Source organism: Sciurus carolinensis, chromosome 17 (assembly GCF_902686445.1).
Source record: "Sciurus carolinensis chromosome 17, mSciCar1.2, whole genome shotgun sequence".
In the NCBI taxonomy this organism is placed as follows: Eukaryota; Metazoa; Chordata; class Mammalia; order Rodentia; family Sciuridae; genus Sciurus; species Sciurus carolinensis.
Genome location: NC_062229.1, coordinates 6,276,593 through 6,300,832, shown reverse-complemented (window position 1 = coordinate 6,300,832; position 24,240 = coordinate 6,276,593). Strand labels below are relative to the sequence as shown.

Below are 24,240 nucleotides of genomic sequence, written 5' to 3'. Positions count from 1 at the left end.
ACAATTTCTACAAGCTTTTTAATTTACAATCACAATGGTACTTTTACCACAGGTTATTTGCCTTTCTGGTGGTTTACAATTTCCTCCAAACGTGATGATTTAGGAGGTAGGGTTGTGAAGGAACTTAGGTTTCTATGTGGTCATATATGTGAAGCCCACCATGGAATCACCTAGTGCTTGAGAAACAAACGTCCGTTGTTGAACCTCCACAGTCTGTGGTGTTTGATAGTAGCAGCTGCGGTCAACTGGGAGTTATGTTCATTCATAAGTAGAGACAAAAGAAATTTTGGATCTCCAGTAGCAATTGGAAGGTTTATTACACTGTTTATTATTTTGTCAGTGATTCCTTCAATCCTCAGAAATTTAATGAAATCACAGTACTGCCAGGCCCAACTCTGGATGCTGAGGATGCAGCAGGACACAGACTGAAGGGTATCCTTGTACTGTGGGAACTTCCATCCATGAGGAAAGAAACAGTCAGTGAACAGGAAAGATGTGTGTTGTGGATACCACGATGTGACACCGGGTCTCCTATATGGAGGAGGAATCACCACCCCAACTGCTAGGAGTGCTGGAGGCAGACTGCTCTTTGCTGTCAGTCATTTCCCAGGGCTTTTCCAGCAGAAGAGAGGCTCTGCACTCAAGGCCCACAGAAGTGGACAAGTGGCACAGTGGCTGTGTTCTCAGGCACCACTGCAGTGATCTCTGCAGCAGGCAGGAGCCTCTGGCACTGGAAGTTCTTGCAGCCTGTGTGCGATGAGGAGGCTGAAGTACCTGCCCACAGACCTGGAAGGTCTAGGAGCCTGTGTGGATGAGGAGGCTGAAGTACCTGCCCATAGACCAGGCAGTGGAACAGGCCCTCACGCTGGCTGGGGAGAGGAAGAGGAGCAGGAGATGGGACCCGTCATCAGCACTGGCTCCCAGTCTTCAGGGCTGCATGCTGCACAGACAGCAGTGGTAGAAACCTCAGCTGCTATCTCCTTACCTGACAGCAGGGAAGGCAGAGATGTAGCTGGATCTGAAACTTTCACCAGGAGCTCAGATACTGCAAATTCCACAGACATGTTCAAGAGAAGCACCAGTCTACCAAAGCCTTGACTGACTATCTGGGAGCTATCCCCAAGTCACAGTGCTGAAATTAATGGTGCCACAGGATGACTGGAATGGAAGGGTCCTTGAACTTCCCCTTGGATTTCCTCCTAGGAGCCACCCAATAGCACCACATATTAGCTCCTTCATGTAAAAGTAATCAACTTTCATTTGCTTCTTCCCAAAATCTCCCAGACATAGCAACGTCCCTCCAAGATTGCAGAAATTTCTTTAGATTTTATCAAATCAGTTCATTGTATGAACTTCCACAAAATTATTGATATGACTGTATTATTCCATCTACCCAAAACACTGACTATATTAAAATTACAGACAACAAATTTAACTTCTAAAGAAAATAGGTACATAAAGGAGTGGAAGAAAATGGATTACAGTTTAAAGAAGAGGGATTGAGCACTATTTTCCAAGAACTGAGCCAAGCAATTCCCAACAGTAATCCCACACTACCTGAGTGCACTCCAAACTTAATCTCAGATTATCCACCTTGGCATTGTCCATGGTCTGGGAAGAAAAACAGATTCATGTGCCCACCCCACACTGCTGAAGTACAGTCTCTGAGGATTTGGATAAGGGAACAACCTGATAACAAGCTCTCTGAGTGATTATAATACGCAGATAGATCACAAACCACCTAGATTTGCACTCTAATCTACACATGATAATTCACTTCACAGTAATGAGTTACCCATGGGTCAAGGTCCCTTTTGGACTGTGTTTTGTAAAATAATGCTTCCTAAATGACTTCTTGAAGGAATCTTTTCCCATAAAGAAAACTAAGTCAGCTTTTTGTCTTTAGGAAAATATTTAAATATGTCCTGCAACTGACTGATCCAGGGATCCAGTCGCCAAGATCGGAAGGAGACCTGGGATGGAGCTGGTGCATGGAAAGAGGAATAACACCGCTTTCCTTCTGCCTGAATGCACATCTGCTGAACACCAACTCAATCAAGATAATTATCTTAATTTTTTAGCTAACTTGAGTACTAGCGTTTGTACCAGTTTTGAGCTAAGATGCTCCTCATTCATTCATAATGCTCAGATGGCAGTATGTCAAATTCTGCAAAAATGAATAGAAGCCCAATTCATGGAAGAAGAAGGGAAGGTAGTGGATACCATTGCTGTTATCCACACAGCATGTTTATCAACCACTGAGCACACTCCAGCTGCTGGCAGGATTGACTGTCAATGCATAGTTGACCCATTCTCTAGAAAATTACCTCAGTTCAATAGAAGCCTGCCGGGAGAATCGATGATCACAATCCTGGTGACAAATCTGAGAATATCATGATTCTGTAAAACAGGACTTAAGATAGGAATGATTTGAGGAGGGCATACACAGGGCACTATTAGTGGCTTAAGGAGTAGGCTGGTCTTTGGACGACAGTGAAATATTTATTTAATTCCTTTATTTCTCCTATCATTCTACTGTCACTCAAATTTTCCTGAGAAAAGAAACCCCAAGCCTCTATAAGAAGAATCCTTTCCTTATGTTCTGCCTCTGTGAAGGCTCATCAAAAAATCAAGTTCAGAAACAAAACGTAGGTACGCCAGTGCCAGAAAAGACCAAATTAATTTTCCAAATCTATGTTGAAACACCCCTACCCAGTGTGATATCTAATCATGGCAGCATAAAAACTTGGTGGGAGAAGAGTCCAAATTTGTGCTCACCCACTGTTCCTGGGTGTTTCATTCTAGAATTCAAAATATAAAGCGGACTACACAATCACAAAAGAGGTATGATGAGTTTCATCAGGGCTGCTCTCATGTCCCTATTCCTCAGGCTGTAGGTAAAGAGATTCATCATTGGAGGAACCACTGTATACATCACTGAAGCTACTGCAGACTTCCTGGGGGAGTCAGTCACTGCAGAGCTAATGTACACTCCAAATCCTGTTCCATAGAACAAGGAGACAACAGAGAGGTGAGACCCACAGGTGGAAAAGGCTTTGTACTTTCCCCCAGATGATGACATTCTCAGAACAGAGGAGACAATTTTAATGTAAGAGTAAATAATCCCAAGGATAATAATACCCCAACAATGCTAGACACTAGATATACCCAGATGATATTGATGAGGGTATCAGAACATGTAAGGTTGATGACATGAGCAAGTTCACAGAAGAAGTGGGGGATCTCCAGGTCTGTGCGGAAGGACAACCTCAGCACCATCAGACTGTGCAGCAGGGCATCCATAATACTAATAGACAAGGAGAAGAGAATCAGCAGGACACACAGGCGTCGGTTCATGATGACTGTGTACCTGAGTGGATGGCAGATGGCCACATAAAGGTCATAAGCCATTGAGGCAAGTAGAAAGTTTTCCAAACCAACAAAAACCAGGGCAAAGCAGACTTGGGTGAGGCAGCCTTTGTAACTGATGTTCTTGCTCTGTCTGTGGATGTTCACCAGCATCCTGGGGATTGTGGTGGAGATGAAACTGATGTCAGTGAAGGACAGATTGCAGAGGAAGAAGTACATGGGGGTGTGCAGGTGGGAGTCAGACATGATGGCCAGGATGATGAGCAGGTTTCCAAGCACTGTAACCAGGTACATGGACAGAAATAATCCAAAGATGGTGTTCTGTAGTTCTGGATCCTCTGAGAGCCCCAGGAGGATGAACTCTACTGTATCTGTTTGGTTTTTTGATTCCATTGCATTGAACAAGCTGATGATGAAAATTCAGGTGACAGAACAGATAATCAATGCACAAGGATTCCAAGGTGAAGGAAATAGTACTAATCCTTTCCTCTATTTTCTCTTGCTCTTTCACTTTTCAACCCCTTTTCCTTCCTTTCTCCACACTCCTACACTATCTGACTGTGCAAATTTTATTTCCTTAATAGTCCCTCCATTCCCAAAATGTACCAGTTAATGGGGATAAAAGAGAAAATGATATGTAGATTTTGCCTTGGGGATTATCCAAATCCTTAAACAAGCAGGAGAACCCAAACCAAACAATATTAGCTATAAATCAATAATGACAACAAAAATCCACTTAATGCTACCTCCAGTGCTCGCTTTGTCAGTAAGAAAGTGGTTTCAACTGTGTGAAGCCTCACTCCTCATGATGGGAACCACCACAGGACATCATAGGAATGGTGCAAAAATGAGAATAGAGAACACAAACCTTAAAGAATAGTGCTTGACACATGAGACGTTCCTAAGACTTCTATACCTTGGAATGGGGAGTGATGGGTGGGAAAATAATGAAAAATGAAAGAAAGATGTGACATTCTTGGTTCATAACTGCAAATGTCAGGGAAGAACCAATGAGCTGAAGATCTCACTGAGAATCTTGCATGTAGAGAGAAGCAGGAAGAGTTAACCACTCAAGAAATCTAGGGAAATTCTTGTATATGTCTCATATTTGTATAACAATGTGTCTAACAATTGAAACAAATTAATCAGACCCTGATAGGGAAACAGAAATTATAATAACAATGAAAAGAAAAAAAGTAATTTATTTATCGAGGCTATTACCCTGAATAGTAAAATATGAGTAGAGTGGGGAAATAGGGGGAGGGAGGAGAGGAAGGACAGGAAAAGTAGTGGGGAATGAAGAGAGCAAATTGTATTCCATGCATGTGTGATGATGTCCACCTGAATCCAAAATCATAGAGAACTACTGTGCACTAATAAAAACATTTTAAAATGTCATCTTGGAATGTGCCTCATTTTCCACATTCTCTCTTTCAAAATATTCATAAATGGGACACCAGTCAGTTAAAGGTCAGTTCTACACAGGGTATTATGAATCGGGAAGGAAAAAGTAAGAATACGACCATATTAATTTTGCTCCTTGCCAATTGAATTGAAAATCCTTCAAAACTGATAAGAAGCAGATTGCTGTTGAGTGTGGAGTACAGCCCTGGACTCTGGTGTCAGTGAGATCTCAGTGGAATGAGAGCTGTTGGGGTGTCAGTGCATAAGAGGAGGAAGCAGGGAGCCTGGTGGGCACCCGGGCAGACTCCTCCTAGGTGACCTGGTTCCTCCCCTGCTCCTCACCTCCTCACCTCACAGCTGCCCAACATGGGCTGGGAGACAAAATACCTGTCAGTTCTGACAAAACATCACCTAGCAGATTTCAGATGACCTGGGTGCCAACACTGAGGAATGATCTTCAGTTCTTGCCTGGACATGAAGGAGAATAGAAGCTCTGTTCTCAGGGAACGCAGAGAGACAGTGCAGCACCTGCCTCCTGTGCAGAAATCCTGGTCCTGAGCCCAGGGCCTGGTGAGCGGCACACTCCGCTGGGCCAGGCCTTGAGTTTGTGGTCACAGGCAGAATGTTTATCATCTCTGTGGCCCTTGGGGCTTCAATATCCAAAGCTCCTTATTAGTCTAACCCTGTAGTCTCCTTTGATAACAGGACAGGCCAAATCCTTAAGGAGAAACCCTGAGCAGTGAAGAACTTTGCTTTAAATAGTTTATTGAATAAATCATGGTAATTGGCGTCCACAACAACTTAACCATTTTCAGTTCTTTGTGGTGAGAAAATTCCAAACCCTCTCTTCTGTGTATGACTTGGGGGGATGGGGAGAGGTTGGCCAGTGGGTACAAGACTGTAGTTGGATGAAGGATAAATCCGCATCTATTGCTCAGGAGTGTGAATAGAGTTATCAATGTTGGATCACGTATTTTAATGTACTTTCCTTGTTTTTCTTGTTTATGGTTGACTTTGTAAATTCTATATATATTTTTACCAAATATGACTTAAAAATGTTTTCTCCAAGTCAATGACTTTTCTTTTTATACTGTTTTAAATGTTATTAGAAATAAAAAATACTCAGTATTTTTTCTATTTGTTCCACTACAAATCATAGTGTTTTTAATCTCATGAGTTATTTTCTTTTTAAGTATTTTTTATATGTTCTAATTTGTTGTACATGACAGTAGGGTGCATTTATGCATTTTGATAAATCATACATAAATGGAGTGTAATTTCTCATTTTTCTAATTATACACATTGCATCACATGAGTCAGGCAGTCATACATGTACATGAGGTGATAATGTCTGTTTCACTCTACTGTCATTCCTTCCCCCACACTCCTTCCCCTCCCTTCACTACTCTCTATCCCACATAAAGTATCTCTGTTCTTCCCTATCCTCTCCCTTGTTGTGAATCTTAGTTTTTTCTGTCATAACTATGAAATCCTCACCTGATCTAGGATTGAAAATAATTTCTCCTATGATTTCTTCTAGACTTATAATTTTAGTTTTTATGTTTAATTTCATTTAAGGTCATTTTTGTACATGGCAATATGTTTAAAATAAATCTTTTTTTTTAAAAAATTGGGTGCATTATGATAATACACAATAGGGGATTTGTTGTGATTTATTCTTCTATGCAAGCGACATCATTTGATGAATTGTATTCAGATTTTGTTTTTTCTGTATGTTCGGGAGTCGCTATTCAGTAGGTTGAATAAAATTTGTTAGACAGACTTCCCTCTCTCCTCTGAATTACCATTGTGCATCTTGTAAAAATCAGTCCTCCTTTCATGTGTGACACTACTGATCTATTTGGATCTACACCAATAGCACACTGCTTTAATGACTGTACTTTGGGGATCCAGGTAGCACAAAGTTTCTGATTTTGCTCTTCATTTTTAAAAGTGTCTTGGCTCCTTTAGGCATTCTGCATTTCCTTTTCAACTTGTTACTTCCTACCAAAAAGTCTGCTGACATTTTGGTAGGCATGGCAAAGCATTTGTTTATTAACTTGAGAAAATTGACATTTCTGACTCTTCCCACTCATGCACACACAAAACGTGTTCAGACTTTCAGAGTTTCTTAAAGATTTCCCCCAGCAATGTCTTATAGTGCCTCTGTTCAAGTCTTTCATATCTTTTTCAAATTTTTCACTCTTTCATAGTTATAACTATCGAAAACTTTCAACCCAGTATCTATTCCTGATTACAACAAAGGAGGAAACTTCCTCAATTATAAAGGATCACTATGAATATCCTTCAGCTACCATCATGCTTAAAGTGAAAGACTGATGATTCCCTTTAAAGTAAAGCACAAAATAAGGATGTTAGTTCTCCTCACTCCTGCTCATTATTCTACTGGAGTTTCTGGTTAGTAAAATAAGTCATGGAAAAGAAACAGAAGTATTCAGATTGTAAATTTAAAAGTATTATGGTCTTCGTTCACAAAGTCTTTGTGTATGTAAGAAATCTGAAGGAAAGGGGAGGAGTTTCTGGAAGTTGTGTGCTAAGTGAGACTTCAGGATAAAGATCCACCTGCAGGGAACAATTGTGTTTTCACCATAAAGGGAAAACTCAGCTTACTCTGTGTTTGGAATTTCGATATTAACCTTTCCTACTTTCATAGAAGTATTAATATTCTTTCTTTTTCACATTTGAGACCTTGGGTTGATTATCAGTATTGCCACAATAGATTGCAAATCATAAAAGAAGCATTTAATCTGTGATACCTTTGAGGATAAACTGGGAAAAAATGGAATTTGTTGGTTATAACAACAACAAAAAAAATTAGCTGATTCTTTGTTTGCAATAATTAAAAGAGGCTACAGTGGTACAGACAAAGATAAACTAGCCCTTCTGGTCGGAAATGAGAAACCACAGGGAAACAGATCAATGAAAAGTTTATTTTTAAAGAAGTGGGAGTACCACTGATGAATGTATTATTTCATAAAAAGAAGAGGGGCATAAAATGTATTCAGCCCCTAATCATACACCAAAGATAAAAAAAACTCCAGGTGAATCCCTGCCTCAAATAACAAGACAAAACTATAAGCCCTTGCATCAATGTAAATAGAGGTTCCTTAACAATGTCTAGATCAACTGCAATCAAAGCACTCAGGAAAATATTGATGAATTTGACTCTGCCTAATGTAAGCACTGTGTTCACCTAAACCACATTACAAATGAAGTATAAAAACAAAACACACTCATAATGAAATCTTCAATGCTTATAAATGACAAATGTCCCAATTAAGCGAAGACCTATTTTTATTAGTACATTATACTTATACATGATTGCAAGGTTTACTCCAACACTTTCATAAATTCACAAACATAATTTGCTCATTTCAGTCCCTAATAGTATCCCATTATCCCTCCTTTCTCTCACTACTCTTCTCCTACTCTATTTATCTTCCTTCTATTGATTCATCTTTTTAATTGCTGTGTTTTAGTTGCACGTGAAAGTGGAATTCATAGTGACATATGCTTACATGCACACAGTGGAGTTTGATGACTTTCATTCTACTCTCTTCCTTCCCCTCTCCTCCACCTCCTACCTCGACTCCACTCTTCTCCCGTTATCTTCAGAAGCTTCCCTTTAGAGAAAATTGGAGACTTGTTTAAGAGTGCTTTCAAAAAGTGAAATCAGGGCAAGGAGTAAACAACTTGCATGAGAAACTTAGTGGTCTGCCAGTGCCCCTGTTCAAGGACAGATAAGCTCTCTGCCCCAGAACAAAACAAAAATAACTTAAAAACATCTCATTTCTGCTCTCCAGGCCTGGCTTCTGGCCAGATCCAGGTCTGGAGACCAAACGTACTGAAGGCACTGAGCCCAATGGCTCCAGACAATAACTTTATATGTTTACTCCAGTGTAGTTAAGAGAGATGAGAAGAACTCAAAGGTGACAAGACTGCTTTCTTTGGTTACGTATGCTGCGAAATGCTTGTGATGTCTCTCCAGTGCTGAGTTGGTATGCTACCTGGGATGGTTTTCCTTTTGTATATACTTTACATGTCTTAATAAATGCTACCTTTTCCTATATGGCTTGTGGTGGTACATTCAGTGGATTGGCCCATGTAAATTATAAGTCTGTGCACCGCAACAGGAAATACTTTCCTAGACATTCCCCCACACCCTTTTATTCTTTATTGGTGCATTATATGTGTCCATAATGGCTGGGTCCCCACACCCTTTTTGAAATGTCTTACTTTTCTCTAGCTTCCAACTCTGAGAGAGAAAACTGGATCCTTGGCTTTGTGAACTCTTACAAATTAGTGAGAAAAAACGTCAGTCCTACACAAATACCATAACAGATATCCCACAAGGGGAGAAATAAAAGATTTGTTACCTCTGAGAAAACATTCAATCTCATCATAAGACAAATGTGAATTTAACTATTTAATACCCACTTGAGTGTCCTACTAAATGAAACAATGTTCATGATTTGGACCCCAGGAACATCCTAACACTGCGTCAGCTTGTTTAACCACTTAGGAAGAGGCTTTGGACCGACCCAAAAGAGAAGTGGAACTGTCTCATGCCCAGTAACTACACTGCAAGTGGAAAGCTCTGTTCATTTCCACCAGGAGATGGACACGAGACCTTTCAAAAACCTTTATTCAAAGCTTCAGAAAGCTTACTGTTGAACACCATGTCACCATCACACTGTATTTTGTGATATCATTGCACAGCATAAAACCAGATGGCACTAAAGTGATTGAAAAGTGCTGCACCCAGCAACAGACTGGAATCTCAAGATGACTCTGATGCAAAAGACAACCCATAGACAGAACTTATACATGAAACAATTTAACAGCTCAACAGGAGGCGATTATTAAATAAATATACCTAATAAGTTTTGTATGTATGCATACAGGGAGTATAAACAGATGCAGCTGATTCTTATTCCCTATGTACATGTATGATTACACAAATATATGAGAGCAGAAGGTGTGAATCCCCTCAGGCATATCCTTTGCATCTCTTAATGTGGTGTTGCGTGTGCTCTCATCATTCATACACAGGCACACGGACACATTCTAGATGCCTGCTTTAAATGTGATGACAATATCAAAAAATTTTTCTCCTATTAATTATTTTACTCAGAGCCTCTTGCATGTCTCTGTTCCTCAGGCTGTAGAGAAAGGGGTTCATCATCTGAGGGACCACAGTGTACATCACTGAAGCCACAGCAGAATTCCCGGGAGAGTCCATCAGTACAGAGTTAATGTACACCCCAAATCCTGTCCCATAGAACAGGGAGACAACTAAGAGAGGAGACCCACAGGTGGAAAAGGCTTTGTACTTTTTGCCAGTAGATGGTATTCTCAAAAGAGAGCAGATAATTCGAGTATATGAGAAAATGATTGCAGAGACAGAGGTAGCACCCAATATGGTAAACAGAAAATGAACCAAAATATTTTGATTAGGGTGTCAGAACAGGCCAGCATGAGGACCTGAGCAAGTTCACAGAAAAAATGGGGGATCTCCACATCTGTGCAGAAGGACAGACGCAGCACCATCAGACCATGAAGCAGGCCATGCACAGTGCTAATAGACAAGGAGAAGAGAACCAGGAATACACACAGGCAGGGGTTCATGATGACTGTGTACATCAGGGGGTGACAAATGGCCACATAGCGGTCATAGGCCATGACTGCAAGGAGACCATTTTCTAAACTACCAAAAATCAATACAGAGCAGACCTGGGAGAGGCAGCCTGTGTAGGTGATGCTCTATCCTGTGCTTGGATGTTGACCAGCATCTTGGGGATGGTGGTTGTGCTTATAAGATGTCAGTGAAGGACAGGTTGGAGAGGAAGAAGTACATGGGGGTGTGGAGGTGGGGGTCAGAGCTGACAGCCAAGTTGATGAGCAGGTTCCCCAGGATGGTCACCAGGTACATGGACAGGAAGAGGCTGAAGATGAGAGGCTGCAGTTCTGGGTCCTCTGTCAGCCCCAGAAGGAGGAATTCTGAAACAGTTGTGTGGTTTCCAGCTTCCATGCTACCGATGAATCTTATGTAAAGATGGGAGACATCACAATAAAATCCGTGGTTCTGGGACCACAGCATTAGCAGCATCAGCTGGGAACTTGTTAGAAAAGCTGATGGTGGGAACTCACTTCAGTCCTACTGATGATGAGCTCCAGGGACAAGGATTGACAAACCATGATTTAAATTATGAAAAGAGTACACAAATGAGCAAACTCTCCCTCATATTCTAAAGTTTGATAATTCCTTCTCTGGAAAAACTCTCTCTTCTGTATCGCAAATGCAAGTGAGATTCAAAATCCTTCCCTGTACTTACCTCTGCTTTCCATCTTTTCTCTCCCTTTCCTTTCTGCAGGTGCACACCTACTCTGGTCAGTGTGTATTGAGCACCAACTTGCTCTCATGATTTAGGAAGTTCTGAGAATGAATAGTAACAACATGGCTTTATTGTCTCAGAGTTATGGTATACCTTAAAATAGAAAGGCAAGAATAGTAAATTGAAAAGCATGTGCTGTTTAAAAGTATGTTGATGGCAACAGATTTTGGGTGCTTAGAAAAAATGAGACTTCAAAGATAACTCTGACATTGGTGACCTTGCAGGTAGCTCCCTGTACAACACATCTCCTTTTGGCCTTGTGGGCATAAAACATCTGGGGCAAAGTTAGAGTCCAGGTTCAAGCACTTGCTTCCTTAATGAGCAGGACTATTTTGCAAGGGGTCCTCAGCATCCTCCTCTGCACAGCATCAAGGGGTCGTTGCAGTGATAAGGAATGAAGGTACAGAAACCAACCAGCACAGGGCTCATTATCTGGGAACCTCACAGTGAAGTTTCCCATTGGAATTACTTTCCATGACAAAATAAATAAAACAGATACAGTAAAACACCAACATCTCTTACCTCAGGGAAAGGGCAGATGACAGCATTATAAAATTTATTTTCATAGTATGTCTGCCATAGTGACAATTTAAAATATTCTGTAGTTTTATGAAGAGTTAGGCAAGAGTTAGACCTACTGGATCTTCCTGGGTCTGTATTTCCTTCCCAGCATCTTCACAGCCAGAAAGGTAAAGAAAGATAAGGTGAAGCTGACCAACCCCTGTCCCCTCCACCACCATGAGAACGCAAGTAAATGCCAGAGAACTTTATCATAGTCTTCCTGCTTGATGTAGAAGCAGGTATGGAAAAGAGGAATGTGATTGCCAACAGTATGTAGGGAGAGTTGGTATTCAGTTTCTGCACATATTTCCCTCAGTTTCACCAGGAAGAAACTGTGGTGGACACCTGCGTGTTTCCAAAGCATTGACTGAGAGACCTTGGCTTACCTGACTGGCATCACTGTAGAGTGAGTCTCCTCATCTCCCCTATGTGTTGGATCACACAGAAGATCTGGCCTCATGAAGTCAGAGGGACCAGGTGAGGCACTGAGCTCCATGCCAAAGACATTATCTCTGAAGGACCCTCAGGCGTGACTTGCTGACTGGGAAGGACTCTGGAGTGAGGCAGTCAGAGTCTTTGCTGTTGCTGTGTCCCTGGAGGCTCAATATCCAATGTTCCTCATTAGATAGACAGGTATTGTTTTTTTGTGCTCAAGGGCAATGTGAACCCCTAAAGATCAATAATGTAGAAAGTAGGAACTGAGGACAGCAGTGTCCCTTCCCCCCAGAGCCCTACCTATCCACTGCTTGCCCCTTTTTTCTGCCCACACTCATTCTGTGCACTCCACGTGTGGGCACTCCCTGCTCTAACTGAATTCCAGTCTTCCTTTTTAGGTACAAGCATAGGCATCTGTGGCCTGATTCTATTATTGGATGTAGAAACATTTTTGATGTGTGTGTGTGTGTGTGTGTGTGTGCCTACAAAATGTATTTGTAAATATAGTTGATATACTCTTAAAATCCCAGTACCTAGAGGAGTTTCTTCCTGAGTCACTGAATGTTGTCTGGACCTTAGTTTTTCATGTTGTATAGTCAATTCAGCTGATTCCAGTCAAAAATCTGTAACCGGTTCTGTGTTCAATAGCGACACGTGCATAGTCCTTTTGGTGCTTTCTCCCTTGAGCAGTGCAGGTGAACTGAAGCCTCAAGCACTGCCTAGATGCATGACTGTGGAACTGCTAAAAATGTCAGGAAACTCTTCAAGCAAGACGCCAGCCAGGCTCACTGTTGACCTGATGGATGGATTTGTGACAGGGAGTGTCATCGAATTCCAGAAGTCAGTAAACTGAATTCCAGAGGAGAAACCAGTGAGGGGTGAGGCCAACTGTGAGCCAGAAAGATGAACAACCAGGCCAGGGCCTCGGTGGAGGGAGGGGAGGGGAACTGGAGGTAGTGAGAATGGTGATGTCCTCAGGAGTTCCACCTTCAGGAAGAGGACACAGGACAGTAGACGGAGCAGAAAGAGAGTTGCAGAGGGGGACTTTTAAAAAGGAAATTCACACACATTGGGAGTCAGGGTGTCAGAATTTAGAGTTGACCTGACAACATAAGGAAAGGTGACCTCTGAGTATCATTGCCAGATGAGCATGCTGGCATGTCAGCAAGGTTCCATCAGGTGCTCTGAGAGCTTCCACCTAAAAGCTGCCCCAAAGCCATCCTGGACATCAAGACCTTCACGTCCCTGTCCCCACAGATGGTACACAGCAAGCAGCAGCATTCAGACAGGACCCACTGTCAGGACCTGAGAACATGCTTCCAGAAGGCTTGGGTGTTATGCTTATCTTGTGAATTTATTTCTTTTGATTATTTATTGGTTTATTACAATTATATATATTGGTGGACTTCTTGGTCTGTACTCATACATGCTCATACATAATTCAGTTCGTTTCATTACCCAATACATCCCCTCTTCCTTTCTTCCTCCCACCCCAGTCCCCTTGCTCTGCTCCACTGGTCTCTTTCCTATGTTCATTAGATACTTCCATAAAGCATATAATCCTTGCTTTTCTGAGTCTGGCTTATTTCATCTTGCATAAGGCTCTCAAGCTCTATCCATTTTCTTGCAAATCACATAATTTTGTTCTTCTTCATTACTGAATAAAACTCAGTTGTGTTAAAATGCCACATTTTCTTTATCTGTTCATCTTTTGATGGAAACCTCCTCTGGGTTGTACTGCTATAAGCATGGGCATGTGTGAATCACTACGGGATGCCTGTCTGAATACTTGTGGATGAATACTGGGGTGAGGAATAGTGAGTCATGTGGTGGTTCTATTCTCACTCTTTTGAGAATACTTCAATTCTCACTCTTTTGAGAAATATCTATGCTTATTTTCATAACAGTTGTACAATTTTACAATCCCACCAATAATGTAGAAGTATGTCATTTTTCCTCACATCCCACAAGTTCTTATTATTATTTGTATTCTAGATGATTGACATTTTAGGTGGAGTGAGTTGAAATCTCTGTGTAGTTTTGATTTGCATTTTCCCTGATTTCTAGGAATGTTGATCATTTTTTAATAAAATAGCAAATGAAGGAAACAGATCCTACTCACAAGAAGAAATACAAGTGACATATTTTAATGAGCCATTCTTATCAATTGTAAGTTAAAGACATTATTACCTCATTTACATATATGAACACATGACTGATGTGATCCTACAATATGTACAATCAGAAAAATGAGAAATTATACTCCATTCATGTATGCTTTGTCAAAATGCAAAAATGCATTCTACTGTCTTGTATAACTAATTAGAACAAATTGTTTAAAATTTTTTAAAAAGATTAAGTTCCTCTCATCAAGGTGATATGTTGCACATTTTTTCCAAAATAAACAAGTTAGAAGAAGATGAAATATGCAAAGATTTAAAGACCTGAAGAAATCAGCAACAATTTTTATTGTGTCTTAAGCTGTATCATAGGATGATAAAGGTAAGGTTTCCTAAGACAGGTGTTCATACTGCTTGTGCAGCTGCTGGAGGGGAAGGAGAGAGAACATTGCAAAGAACAAAAGAACACGGACAAAGCACAGCTTCTGGGGGGCTGGAAAGTTAGACATTTGATCAGCACACATAGCCTAGCAGGGAGCCCACGCTCAGTGAGTGTGTCCTTCACTCTCTAAGGTTATGAGGACTACTAGCCGAGGAAGTGTCTTTACAAATCCTTTACCTTTCTCAACTTGGGTTTGGCTGATCTCTGTCCTGGTAATACCATGAGTTTGACACCTTGCCCTTCCCCATTCTCTGCTCAAACCTGACTCAAGTGCCAGTCACACCTGGGTGAACCTGTCCTTGGTACTGGATGAGACACATTTTTTTCTAGGTACTTTTTTCCCCCTTGAAAGCATAGTTTTTGAAAACAATGTCAATGTATACAACCCACGCCAGTTTTCTCTGAAACATCATCACCATCAACACAGTTACACAACAGACCATTTCAGACGAGCTATCCCAGAATCTTGCTAGAGATATGGAAGATCTAGTTCAGCTTTTACTCAGAATACTAGAGTGACCCTCAATTAATTCTTCCTGGAGAATAATGACAACTATCAGATAGCTCTCAACCAATTTTAAGGTAACCCTGTCCCTAAATAATTATTTAAGGAAGAATTAAACTATGCATAACAAAAATTAATTTTATTTTAATGATATCTATCTCCTGTATAAACAAGGGCTATTGCACACACTGTATCCCCCCCAAAAAACCATGAACACTAAGGGATAATTCATTCCATGGCTCAGTGAATGGTCATCCATTTTTATTATTATATGCAACTATTTCTTAAACAGTTTTTTAAAGTACTTAATGTAAGTATGCTTCACTGTCTTTGTAGAATTTCATTCCCAGCCTTTCCCAATTTCGTGGTCTTGGCTGCAATACATATATTTTCTCATCACTACCACAAATTTAAATTATGTATGTTTGTTATCAATGCTGCTGCAGGAAATTGCAAATTAGCAAAAATCTGTTAACCTATTCATATGAGGTACCTTGAGGTTGTAATTTTTAAAAAGGTGCTGAGGATTGTTACCACAACCAAATTAATTGTAGGAGGAGGGTTGCTAAAATAATAAACATATAAGACATAGTGCAGAGAGAGATTCGATAATCTTATTGTGTCAATAAGAGAGTCCAGAAAAACATCAGCAGTTTATTGAACAGCTTACTTATTACTGAATTGGAAGTGAACAAGGATATGGATTTCTGTCATACCTAGAATGCAAAAATAGACTTCAGGAGGTTTCATGCATTAAATGAAAAGGCAAAAATACAAATTCTTTAATGTCAAGAATCACTGAGCCTAAAACCTTTAGGAAAAAAGTCGACATAAGGAAGCATGCTAAAACTGAGCTTTCTTCCTCCACTAGACACTGCAAAACTGATACAAAAGGAACCACACACATAAGTAAAAGAATACTGGTAACCCAGAGAACTAAAATAGGATTGACTTTCCAGCTAAATAGAACATCTTCTATGTATTAACAAAAGACACATGCTCAGTGGAAATATCCCTTATTTTCAATGCATATAAATCATACAGAGTCATGGGATCACTGTGCCATTATCACATATGCCTGCCACCTGCTTGGCTCATTCCTATCCCCCATGACACCCAATTATCCTCCACTCTCACCACCCCCAGATACCCATGCACAAGATCCAGAATTCCAAACTACTACTGGAACAAAAATGGCTGCACTGATCTAATTTCTGTGTCTACTGCTGTCAATCTTGGAATAATGAAATTATATTTAAGGCCTGACTACATAATCTGGAAAAAAAGATCATTCTCCCCCAAAAACATTTTCAACATGAATAACATTCCCCCTCTTATCATTTAGATCCATTTTCACAATTGAGAGGTTTAGCATAGAGAAGCCTCATTTTGAGGACACCATGCTACTTAAGACACAGGTGTCTTCTGCGAGACTCTGTAGAGAGGGCTGTTACCCATGGACCAAGGGAAGGACACTCTGTTTTATGTCTCTGGATGCAAGTGCAGACAAACTATCTGCATCTGCTGTGATCACTGAGGCCTCAGAGGAGCAGACATCCTGGGAAGAGGCCACCTCATGCAGGACTCAGTGAAGCCCACATGCCTGAATCTACACAATTATTTCTGAAATCACTGGAAGGAACAACAATTACTTTTGTTGTCTCAGTACACTAAAGTTAGGTTTTCCTATTCTTGGAGAAATGGTGGCATCTTCACAGAAAATATTCCAATATTACAAAAGTATCCGAAGACTCTAAGGTAATCAAATTATATAAATTTTACAAATAATGAAACTGTGCAGGTTTGAGTTTCCACTTCTCTGAAATCCAAGCAAAGAAAATTATTTGTAAAATTGAAATTATGTGTCAAATATCTCAAGCTAGATAAAATAACATTCAGATTTCAAGTCAATTTAAAATGCACATGGGGTCTGTGGAGATAGCTCAGTTGGTAGAGTGCTTGCCTTGTAAGCACAAGGCCCTGGGTTCTATCCCCAGTACCACAAGAATAAATAAAATAAATAAATTAAATGCACATGGTCATGATTTTGTCCAATCCTTTTAGAAAAATGTAGTGATCAGAGTCAGGTATTTGTGCCCCAGGAGTTCTACCACCATGACTCACTGTTGAATCCTAAATCCAAATCAGTGGTACTTCATAGAAGAGAAACTGTCTTTCCAATGAGCTTCCTCAAAGCCTTCTTCATGTCCCTGTTTCTCAGGCTGTAGATAAAGGGGTTCAGCATCTGAGGGACCACAGTGTACATCACTGAGGCCACTGCAGTCTTCCTGGGGGAGTCAGTCACTGCAGAGCTAATGTACACCCCAAAAGATGTCCCATAGAACAAGGAGACAACAGACAGGTGAGACCCACAGGTGGAAAAGACTTTATGCTTCCCTTCTGATGAGGGTATTCTCAAGACAGAGGACATAATGTGAACATAAGAGAAAATGATCCCAGAGATGGAAGCACCAGCAAGTAGACATGCTGCAACAAGTATTACAATGTCATCAGTGAGTGCATCAGAACAGGCCAGCTTGATGACCTAAGCAAGGTCACAGAAGAAGTGAGGGATCTGCAGCTCTGTGCAGAAGGACAGCCGCAGCAGCATCAGAGTGTGGAGGAAGGGTATCTGCGGTGCTGATGAGCTGGGAGACCAGAACCAGACGAAAGCAGAGTGAGGGCTTCATGATGATTGTGTACATCAGTGGGTGACAAATGGCCACATAGCGGTCATAAGCCATGACTGCAAGAAGAAAATTTTCCATGTATAAGAACACTAGGACAAAGCCAGTCTGGGTGAGGCAGCCTGTGTAGGTGATCGTCTGGTTCTGTCTCAGGATGTTCACTAGCATCTTAGGGATTATGCTTGTGCTTAAGCAGATGTCGTTGAGGGACAGGTTGGACAGGAAGAAGTACATGGGGGTGTGGAGGTGGGAGTCCAAGCTGATGGCCAGGATAATGAGCAGGTTTCCCAGGACGGTGACCAGGTACATGGACAGGAAGAGGCTGAAGATGAGGGGCTGCAGTGCTGGGTCATCTGTCAGTCCCAGGAGAAGGAATTCCAAAACAAGTGTTTGGTTCATGGGTTCTATGTTGCTGGTGGATCTTACAGAAAATATGGGACGAAAAGAAAAGAAAATGAATGGTTTCCTGGATGAAACAGCAACACTATCTCACTGCAACTAGTTAGAAATGAAAATTCTTCACACCACTGTGGAGTTGCTGATGATAAGCTCAGGGAGTGGGGACCAGCAATCTGTCTTTTAATAAACAAACTAGAACTGGAGCTGGGGCTCAGTGGTAGTGCACTTGCCTGGCATGTGTGAGACCCTGGGTTCAATCCTCAGCACCACATATACATAAATGAAAGATCCATTGACAACTAAAAACTATATTTTTTTAAAAATACAAGAAATATATAAAGTAGATGAATTTTATATCTCTAAGGATTAATATTTGCTTTAAGAAAAAAAATCCCCTTCCTCAATGTGCACAGTGAACCTGAGAGTATATGAAAAGGCTATTATATGCTCCTTGTTCCCCTCCATTCCCTGCTCTCCCGCCTCTACTCACTTCCACTCCATCAGCCACCAACACTTCGACATGTTACCGACTGATGATCCTGTAACTAAGAATAAAGCATTGGTTTGCCTTCAGAATTTTTCACTGCTTTTAAACAAAAAGAATGGTGAGAATGAAATTATCAAATATATCCTGTGGAGCCATGGTCTCCAACAGGGGTGTGACTCAGATCATCAGAAGAGTTCATGAAATTACATGCACATTAGTTCACAGAGCTGCCAGCACCTGGACCCAGGAGGACCCAGGACACATGTGTACAGGTCGTGTTTGCCAAAGACAGACAGGGTCAGTCAATGTGTCTGACTGCAGAGTTGTTTCTTGTGACCAATCTATGAGAAAGCTTACAGGTAGTATGGATCCACATTGCTAATTAACCTGTCAGATTTCCTAATCTACCTTTATAGCTGAAATAGTAGCTTCCTGAACAAAGTCCCTTGTTTTCTCTTGTTTTCAAGTAATGCCTTCTTCTACCCATTGACAATTGTAGCAAGAGAGCATCCACCCAAATAGATACATGCAAATACTATGCACTGCTCCCATCACTCTGAAACTCATTGACTCTTCCTGGAAACTTGAGCAATCTACTTCATCAATTAATTCCAAGATATTTGAGGGAGTATATGGATGACATTTTTTAATTTTTTTTTTAATTTTTACAGACTACATTCTTTATATATTCCTATGAGGACTTCTTCAATTAATGAGATAGATAACAAATCATTAAATAAGCAAGCAAACAGAAAAATAACTAAATGGCAAAAAAAAAAGTAACATGCAAGTACCCCTATGGAAACAGACAGAAATAAAAAACTACTTTTTTAAATCTTTGGATGATAAGTATAATAAACTGTGGATGTGGATAATCAGGCTTCCTGACAGGAGCATCCTTGGGTAGCAGCAGTCTTCCTCTCATGGGAAAGAGAAGTGGCTATGTCAGCTGTTACCATTTGGTATAATATCAGACTTGCAATTCTGAATTTAATCCAGGCTCCTGCATCAGCTTTATGGATGGGGACAATGTTAAACTGGCTGAGAAGCTGGGTGTCCTCATCTGTATATGGTGAGCTGCCTGCTGGATGTTCTCAGCAGTCTCCGTGTAGTGCATGTAGTGGTCATTACACAGTGTGTACATCTCTGACCACCACACTGCACACCTTAAGTACACAGAACTTTGTATTTCTGCAATTGTATCCCAATTAAGGAAAAACCTCCTGGGGATATTTCAATGATGAGAAATGAGTACTGTGAGTGAAGCAGTCAGCACAATCCTAGGCAGCCCGGACTCTCCTGCTGACCTGTCCTGACCTCTGGTGTGGAAGCATGGCATTGGTGGGGGTTTGGGGTTTTTTTGTGTGTGTGGGTGCACATGTGTGTCTTCATGAGCAACAGCAAATAATGCTTTTCAGCTCTTGGAGTGATGTATTGAAGAGGGGACAACATCTCTACTTTGCGAATACAGATTTCAGGAAGGAGTTTCTGTGCTGATGCTACCTCTGTGAATACAGATTTTGCAGAAATTAAGGAAGGAAAGAAACATTATTCATAATAATATTCATGTGAACTTGACATAGGATAATATACAAAGCAATTAAATGACTTTGACTAAAATTATGAATAGCTTAAACTAGGAAAATTATATGAATAAATTCTACTCCATGCAAAAATTTGAATATTTTTGAAACTACACAGGGTCATACATTTTCATGGGATTACTCATCATGATTGAGCCCAGAGAAACAGGAAGGGCCGCAACCATGAGTTAACAGTATAACATGCACATACTTCGTCACTCCTGTTTTAGGTATTTTTATTACAGTGATTACTATGTTTGCATTTATTTAATGCAAGTATTACTATGATTTTTTCTTTTACTCTCCCAGGAAACCCCACACTAACATTATAGACACAACTCTCCTGAACTTCTCATTATGCCTGATATTGTTCTTCCCAATAGTAACTGCATTGTGTTGCATGTTAAGAGCTTTCTGTGAAGAGAACACTACTATGTGCACCATTTACAATTGGTACTCTTAAGCGTTTGTTTTATTGATTAATGTTGATATATTTATTCCTTAATCTCACATACCAGAGTATTCCACTGTACTGTTAGAAGACAATGGGATTCTGCATTCCGTAACTGCTGGGTGTTATAATTATTGCTTTTATTTATGACTGCACATGCAATTCAGAGCTATCCATATTGGACACAATCTCATTCCAGATGCATGCCTTGGGAAGGAAAGAGGAGAAGTGGAAGGTCAATATGTTATGCTTCTTATTTTATTACTTTATTTATAATGATTGCAGCAAATAGAAAAAAGCCAGGCATATAATCCCAGTGGCTAGAAAGGTTGAGTCATAAGGATCACAAATCCAAAGCCAGCCTCAGAGACCCTAAGCAACTTAGCAAGACCCCATCTGAAAACAAAACATAAAAGGGAGTGATGTATTGAAGAGGGGACAACATCTCTATCTTGTGAATACAGATTTCAGGAAGGAGTTTCTGTACTGATGCTACCTCTGTATGTGGATGTGGTTCAGTGATCAAGCACCCCTGGTTCAATTCCTCTTCCAAAAAACCTCAATTCTTGGAAAGGGCCTTGGGTGCTTGTGTGTTGCCATTGCTGTTGTTAATTACACCATCTCTGTGGCTCCAGTTTAAAATAATTGGTAGATTTATGGTGAAAAATTGGGACTGGGAAGCTGCTGGGTGAGGCTTTCTGCATTTCCCCCTCCCTCCCCGAAGTCCTCAGCTCCCTGCAGGAACATGATGGAACCTCACTGCAGAATGAAGATGAAGAACTAGTGAGAATACACAAGTTGTGTTAAATTGTCAAGTCCCAATACCACAGAACATAGCTGCAGGTAGAGAGCATTCTTTGAAAAGGTAATTAAGTTAGAATGCAGACTTTAGGGTGAGCCTGGATCCAAACTGATAGGCATCCTTATGAGATGCAACTAAAGATGGTTTGGTGGCTTATGCCTGAACTGCCAAGCTGTTGGGGAATGAGGACTGGAGCCCACAACACAGTGAGGCCCTGTCTCAAACAAAGAAAAGAAGAAGGAGAAATGGAGGAAGGAGAAAGAGATGGAGATGGAGGAGAAGTAGACTGAGCTGGAGGAGGAAGAAGAAATTAGACACAGACACCCACAAGGGCAGACCATGAGAAGACTCTGGGAGAAGCCCACCAGCCCCATCTGCATGCCCAGAAGAAAGGCCTCCAGAGGAACCCACTCTGCTGATACCCTATCACTCAACCTCTAACTTCCTGTCAGTGAAAAAATAAATTTCCATTGTGAACTCAGGCAGCAGTGTCACGGCTATGGTAGCCTTGACAAACTAATACATTGCCCAGACTCTCCCTAATGTCACCAAAAGAAATCAAGTAAATATTTAGACTGTTTTAAAAGAGTTATCATGTAAAGAAAGGGCAGATGTCTCTTAAGGAGGAAAGCAGTCCCCGTTTCTACAGAGAGCAGGTGACCTTGGGCAAAAGGAGAACTGGTTGGATGGGGGAGAAACTGTAAAGAGATTGGGACCTGCTTCTCCCCATCCTCTGCCTGCACTTCCCTCACTGGTTCCCTGGGAGGAAACTGGAGCAGAGCCCCTGCCCTGTATCCAAAGCCTTAACTAAGGGACTTTGAGCTCCCAGGCTGGCTTCCCTGGGAATCATCCAGCACCTCACCTGGATGTGGAGACAGAAACATGTTCTCAGGGTGGAAGACACACTCTGAGCCTGTGGGCTCCAGCTCAGGAAGGACCCTCTCTGGCTGAAGGTACAGCTGCTGCTTCCTGGTTTCCTGGGCTTCTGAGTGAGGTTCTCACTAGCTGACACCTCCAGTCTCTGTGTCCCTTGGGGCTCAATACCCACGGCTCCTCATTATACCAGAATTGTTACATCCTTCTGATCCCAGAAGTATATATCCTCAAAGCTCTCAGCACTGGGGAGAAAAAGAAAAATTTTTATTAAATTTTGATTTTCACTTCATATCTTGGAGATGGTGCTCCATGTTAGAATTCATTTTAAAACATTCAACCCTTAACCTTCTGAGTCTGGCTTACTTCACTGAATATGACGTTCTCCAGTTTCATCCATTTTCCAGCAAATGACATAATTTCACTCTTCTTCATAGCTGAGTAAAACTTCATCACGTATACATGTCACATTTTCTTTATCCATCCATCTATTCACAGGTACCTGGGCTTCTTCCTTAACTTGGTTAATGTAAACTGTGCTGCTTGAAATATTGGTATACCTGTGTCACTATAGTATGCTGATTTTAGTTCTTTAAGGTAAATACCAAGGAGTGCGATAGCTGGATTATATGATAGTTCCATTCCTAGTCTTTTGAGAATCTTCACAGTACTTTCCAAACTGATTGTACTGTTGTGCCCAAAGCCTCGAGACCCCGCAAAGACCACCAGAGACCACGATCAATGCAAGCAACAAAGAGTCATTTATTAGCAAGCTCGAGCCTGGTCCTCTGCGTCCTTAACCGGTGATGCTAAGAGAGGCCCCGAGCCCTCGTTACCAGGGTTTTTATGATGAAAGTTAAGCAGTTTTACAGTGTTCTTTTAATTGGTTAACATTTGAACAGCTAAACATTAGTCCTCCTCTGGTTGGGTCCTGCCAATCTATTTGATTCTCATTGGGTCCTGCCAGAACTGAACGGTCCTAGTGGAAGAAGGGAGGAGGGAAGGGGTGAACTATGCAGGAGATGAGTCGGGGCTAAGCCTCGGTCCTGTCCTTGACAGATAAGGTCTCCAGGCAACCACACATTCCTCGGACAAATATCTCTTAACAACCTTGGTAAGCACAGGGGCCCAGCAGTCCTGTTTGTCCTTGAGAAAGTTAGCAGCACAGATACCACCCTGCTCTCAACAGTACTAATTTGCAGTCCCACAAAAAACGTGTGAGTGTACCTTTTTCCCCACATCCTCTCCAGCATTTCTTATCATGTTCATGATGTCCACCATTCTAACTGGAGATGCATCCAGGGTTCCTGCAGGTTTGATTGCACAAAGCCCCTGCCATCTTGGGACATAGGCCAGGGCCTGGAGGTCCAGTGTGAGGATGTCTACAGGTTTGGCTGCAGGTGGGTCTTCCTGCTTGGAACACTAGTGGGTGCCATCTTGCTGCTTCTTCCCGGGGCTGCTTCTCTATGTGAGTGCATCTCTGGTGGTTGAAGATTTTCTCTCAATAGCAAAAGACTGGCAGGTTCCATGAAAAAAATAAAGGGAGACTAGTAAGTTAGAGAACTGAGATAGAGGGAGAAGCAGGAAGGATAGGAAAAGGGAGGAACCATGGAATGACATTGACCAAATTATGCTATGTACCTGTGTGACTATACCATAGTGAGTTTCATATTTATGTGTATCTATAAAGCACCAATTAAAAAAAT

At 41.2% G+C, this 24,240-nt stretch overlaps 2 pseudogenes; both read right to left on the bottom strand.

The window, feature by feature from the left end:
* Positions 1-2,833: 2,833 nt before the first annotated feature.
* On the bottom strand, positions 2,834-3,762 carry LOC124969025 (olfactory receptor 7G2-like; annotated as a pseudogene).
* Positions 3,763-17,407: 13,645 nt separating this feature from the next.
* LOC124969022 (olfactory receptor 7G2-like) lies at positions 17,408-18,860 on the bottom strand (annotated as a pseudogene).
* Between the last annotated feature and the right edge of the window lie 5,380 nt (positions 18,861-24,240).